Genomic DNA, 6,000 nt, shown 5'->3' on the forward strand with positions numbered 1-6,000 from the left:
ATGCTGTGTTAGCCAAACAGCCACGTTATTAAATAAAAAAGAAAAGCACAGCACAGCATCGTGTAGAGATGATCCCTTCATTAGACCAGCTCCATTTTTCTCACCTTCTTTGAAGGCAGCATAGGTCTGGGAAGCTGGCATGCCTGTCTAAGAGATCCATGCAGCCTTTACTGCTAGCAGGTGCAGCTCGGTTATACTGGGTCAGGGGGCGGCGAGCCATCAAAAGCCTGGCCCATGTGGAGGGTAAATGAGTTAATTTTCCCTTTAAATGTTTATGTTCCCTTGTGCGCATGTCCAATGGGCCATTCGAACCTGCGGGTGTTTTGCTCCACCAAACGTGCGTGGCCCATTGGCTATACAGGCTGTGGAACTGCGCATCTGAAAGTCTGAGGGGGAGCCCCTGTGCCTCCCCAAACATCCAGAATCAATGGGGCAGTGGCAAAGTGGAGTTCCGGCTGCTACGCAGATGTGCAGGGACCAGAAAGCCCTGGAACTTCCTTGTCCCTGTTCTTGTGCACAGGAGCTGGAGGGCCCTTGTCACTGGAGGGAGCAGCATCTGTACAGGGGCTGAAGTTAGGTGTACAACGATGAATATGTTGTGTATGTTGTTATGTATGCATACGTGAATAAATGAGCAAGTGTATGCAGTGCCTTCAAGTGGCACTGCTAAATGAGCCGGGGCTCATCAAGGGGGTGTGGCCTAACAACAGGGGCCGCCTGCTGGCATATTAGGCCATGCCCCCTAGACGAGCCCCGGCTCAATGGGCTACTGGCACCTCTGGCAGGCAGCCTTTTGTAGAGATCAGCACCCTCTCCCCTCAAATGGGGGAGAGGGTGCTGATCTCTACGTTTATTTTCTACAGGCTTGCCTGTCAGGGAGCTGCGCCTCGCCTATTCAGCCTTAATGGTGGCGCTGCCCCTCGCCAGCTGGGGAGGGGCAGCATCACCATTAAGGCTGAAAGGGTGAGGTCGCTGGAAGCAGAGGCCTTTTTCTCAAAGACTGAAACTCCCGCGAATGCGAGGGAGCTTCAGGATTTAGAAAACAAGGCCTCTGCTTCCAGCGGCCTCTACTTTCTCTCCATATTGGTGGCGCCTGCCCACAGCCATCTCTTCCTTGAAGGGATGCCTCGCAGGTGTGGTGCCACCATTATGGATGACAGAATTTTTTTTCTGAAGCCTGAAGCTCTCTCACACGAGCGAGAGCTTCAGGCTTTAGAAAAATGCCTTGTCATGTAGTGGATGGGCTGCCAGGGGAGACTAGTGAGCCCCGGCAGGGCCCCACCTCAAAACGAGATTTCAGAGCCTGCCAGGGCTCAGCCCCACTTAAAGCCCTGAGTGTATGGCATATTGTTGCGCATGTGAATGAGCAAGTGAATGCTGCGTAAATATGTGTTTTCAAATGAGTGAGTAAATGCTGTGTGTATTTTTGCTTGGAATTGAGTGAATGAATGTTGCATGAATGCGTGTTTGAATGAACGAGTGAATGCATGTGTGTGGTTGTGGGTGGTGGCCAGGATGCTGATTTAGGGGGTGCTGTGGGGGGAGAAAGTGGGAGGGGGCTCTTTATACTGGGTATCAATTCTAAAACAAGCATGAAATGTGCTAATACTGATATGTGCTAATACATGGCTAGACTGGACCTTTAGTGCAGCCAGTCTAGCCCCTTCTTACTGTAGCATGACACTATTTTCTGTCCATTTATAAAAATGTAAGCATGATGTGATAGAGCAACCATGACAAGTGTTATTACCTGGCTATATTGCATTTTCGTGCAGCCAGTTTAGAGCTATAATATCTTACTGTGGCATGGCATTTGTTACTGGGCATCTATGATGAAGCCAACATGATAAGTGTTATTACGTGCCAGCGTATGTTCTTACATGTGGATATTGACATATATTGGCAGAGCCCGCTGGGACATGTTTTCGTAAAGTATCATTATTGGCATTATGTGCAAAGCAAGCATGAGTATGTTCCTAAATTGGAATTCTGGCATAGGCTAGTGCAGTCAGCATGAAAATGTATGGGCACAGCCAGCATGAATTTGTTTTTTATACCCGCATTTACTGTGGGTAAAAGCATCATAAAAATGCAGTGGGAAATTGTTGGTGATTTTTGAACTCTACAAAACCGATTGCATCTGTCTTGGCTTTTTAACCACGTTTTCACAGAAATTGTGCTGTATAATGCACAATTTTAACCCATTATGGAAAAACATTTCTCTGCTAGAGAATCTCCAGAACCTCTTTTGGTCATGGTCAATTCCTGCTCATCGCTATGCCCAGTCAGTCATGCCTATTTTGGGAAAAAATGTACGCACCCCAATTAAATAACTCACCACCGGCCAATGAAAGCCAACAGATAACTATATAGAGTTTGCCAGACTGTGTGGTTTTCGACCTTTTTCTTGAAAATAAAGCACCAACCTGGTACCAGATCCACGGTAACTACAGAAGTTGTGAGCACCTGAGATGCTGCAATGATTCATCCGTGAGGACCTGCTCTTGAACCTCGACTCCAACACTCCGAGTGTTCTCATTCTGCTCGATCTCTCTTCTGCCTTTGACACTGTCAACCATGCCATCCTGCTCAACCGTCTCCGTGATAACCTGGGTATCACTGGTCAGGCTCTGGCGTGGCTGACCTCTTTCCTTTCCAATCGACCCTCCCAGGTCCAACTTGGGTCCTTCCTCTCTGACATCTTTTTCTCCACCTGTGGTGTTCCCCAGGGATCTAATCTCTCTCCCTGGCTGTTCAACCAGTATCTGGCACTCCTTGCCCACCGCATCGCCGCTCTCTGCCCCAACTTTCAGTGCTATGCGGACGATACCCTGCTCATTTTCAGGCTACCCTCGGCCTCCTCCTCTCCTTCCTTCATCTCTGACTGTCTGTCTGCTATCCAGGAATGGTGTGCCGCCAATGACCTCTGCCTTAATGCCAGTAAGACTGAGATTCTACTCATCGGCACACCCACTCCCTCCTTCCCTGCAGCTCTCTGGCCAGCCTCTCTTGGCCCTCTTCCTGCACCTACCTGCCAGGCAAAAAACCTTGGGGTCATCTTCGACTCTACACTCTCCTTCTCTCCTCATATATCTGACGTCTCTAAGAAGTCACACTACCAGCTGCACCTCCTCAGAGGTATTCTTCCCTTCCTCTCCTTCCCCCAGAAGCTCACTGTCTCCCGAGCCCTGGTTCTCTCGAAGCTGGACTACTGTAACAGCCTCTATCTTAATCTGCCTGCCTCCACTCTCCGCCCTTTGCAACTCATCCAGAACAGAACTGCGAGACTTGTCCTTGGCCTCAAGCCCAGGGACGGTATCTCTCCAGGACTGAAATCTCTACACTGGCTCCCAGTGGCTGCGAGGATTAAGTTCAAAACCCTCTGCATTTTCCACAAGGCCTTCTGGGGCCTGGGGCTTAAATACCTTCAACTCTCTCTTCCTAAATATCTTCCTTCCTGAGCCCTTCGCTCATCCGTCTCCAACTCCCTCAGGGTCAGCCGCTTCTCGAAGCAACGAGCTGGGGGTAGATCTCTCTCCACGGCAGGGGCCTCCCTCTGGAACAACCTTCCTGCCTCCCTGAAACTTGAGGAGAACCATCTCCGGTTCCGGAAGCACCTCAAAACCTTCCTCTTTGCTTCTACTTTCTCTCTCCCTCTCCCCTGCTTAATTCTTCACTGAAACTGCACTGAATCTGCAACTGGGCTACTCTCACCGACCTCGGTCCTGGGCCCAGCCACTCTCCACTTGCACTGCCTCCCTGGCAACCCCTGCACTGCGGGACTGTCACTGTATCCCTACAGCCCTCCCTTCCCAGCACTTGTCTGCACTTACCTTCCACTTGCCACCAGCTGGCCCTATTTATTTATTTTTATTCTACTTACTTTGTACTGCACTTCCCCCCTCCCCTTCCCCTTGCACTTTTTCCCTTCCCCCTACCCCTGCACTTGCACGGTCTGAATGACACCTGGCCTAGTAGGATCGTTGTCTGTCTCCCCTTGTTCCCCCCTACCTGCCTCGTCACGCCTTGAAACACTTGTGTATAGACGCGTTACAAATGCCATATCATATCATATCATTCAGATGCCAAGTGTGGCAGTGAAGTTGGTGAGAAGAGTAAAGAAAAATGAAAGCAATAATGGCATGACCCACTGCCATGGAGGGTTACAGAAAAAGTGGTCATGGAAGGGTTGGGGACGATGCGAAAGAGTATCCTAAGATGTTCCTCTTTGTAATTGTACATGCATAAAGAAAGCAGATATCATTAAATGTGTTATGTACCATTTATTAAAATTTGCGATGAGGGGAATATGACTCACAAGCGATGCTGCCATGCATACGGAAAGAGGCAAGTCCCCTTACATTGTGCACTATATAAATGTTTCATAATATAATTATATGTATACCAAAACTACAGGCTATTGAACACTCTATGAGTGTGACTTTCTCCATAGCAGACACTGAAGTGAATAACTGCTGGCTGATCCCAATATAAGAAGTTGAGGAATACAAGGCTCAGGGAGGTGAAGTGATTGAACGAGCATCAAATAATGTGTCAAGAAAGGAAGCCAGGATTTGCGCCCTGGCTCCGTAGTTGAGACAGCAGAATAGGCTACACCTGTTCCATCTTCTGTTTTAGAAGCAACATGCAATGTTTTCTGCATTGTTATCATTCAGCCTTAGCTATTACTGTGTTCAGTAAATCTGACAAACATGAATAAACGTGATAAATCAACCTGACAATATATAAGAAATTGTAATAGTTACAGGTTTACACAAGCCGGCATGATAAGCTTCAGATCATGGCAGGGAAGGAACGCAGCGTTTCTGAGGAGTTATGCGGAGTGCCGGTGGCCACCTGTGCGTTGGGGCGAATCCTGTAAACATTGGCAGCATTAGCAGAAGAGTGGAGAGAAGAAATAAAACAAGGGGGAAATGGACGGGTAAGTGCAACAGGAGTGGTGGCCAGCACGGCTGGCATGAGGAGTGGCTTCACATTAGGTTCTTGTTGCGATTGTGGGGTGTTCCCAGCACGGTGGGGGATCGATAGAATAAGTGGAGGAAATATAAATAAGAGTATGGGGGATCCGAGGAGCATGAAAGAAGAACAGTGGGTACAGGGTCACAAGAGACCAGGGAGCAGAGTGTAAATGGAACCTGAGAAGAACAGAGCCGGCAGTTCACAAGGATGGCACAAGGGGAGGCAGAGGGCACCAGCAGTGGCTGTGGTGGGAGAGTCCTGGGGACAGGTAAGAGTTGGCCACAGGAGGAGGAGGGTTGGCAAACTGAAAATAAAGGGAACTCGGATGTTAGGTTTTTGGATCCCCCGAGAAATAACGAGTGGGTGTGGCTCAAGTGAGGGGGGGGGGCACCTGTGGCTAAGGGAGTAAGACAGTGCTGAACAATAAAGACATTTAAATATTTCTGCAATAGAGAGGAGAGACTGGGCCTCAGGTGCAAAGAGAATCACAAAGAAACATGGGGGCAATACTACATGGTGGCTGGGGGGAGCAGCAATTAGGGCATGGGGAACAAGAAAGGAGTTGGCGAGGAAGAGGATGGTTAGATGACATTATTACTTCTTCGGGTGGTGGGTGTTGGGAGAAAAGTTATTTGTGGTGAGGCGCTAAGGAGGGTGCCAACCCGGGGTGCTGTAGGTGGACGTGCTATGTTGGGAAAGAGGGGAAGATAGAAAAGGGAGGACAGGGTCTCTGATAGAAAGTGAAATACAGGGTGGGGTGCTGGCCCCTTGGAAGCATGATGAGGAAGAACGGGGTGGTCTTGCGTATGCCCATGCACAGACGGATGGCAGTCAGATGGCACTTGACGTGTGCGTAATGCCTCAACCGCAGCGCAAGGAAGATGCAGAGGAATTTAGGATGCATCCCTGTCCACTTACAACCACCAGGGAGGATAACTCCTGCATGAAGCTCTCAACTCTGACATGGGGCCAGCCTTCACGGTACAAGTGTCATTCCCATCAGGGCTGACTCTGTCCTTC

This window comes from Ambystoma mexicanum, chromosome 2q (assembly GCF_040938575.1).
Source record: "Ambystoma mexicanum isolate Mex_15411 chromosome 2q, UKY_AmexF1_1, whole genome shotgun sequence".
NCBI classification, from domain to species: domain Eukaryota; kingdom Metazoa; phylum Chordata; class Amphibia; order Caudata; family Ambystomatidae; genus Ambystoma; species Ambystoma mexicanum.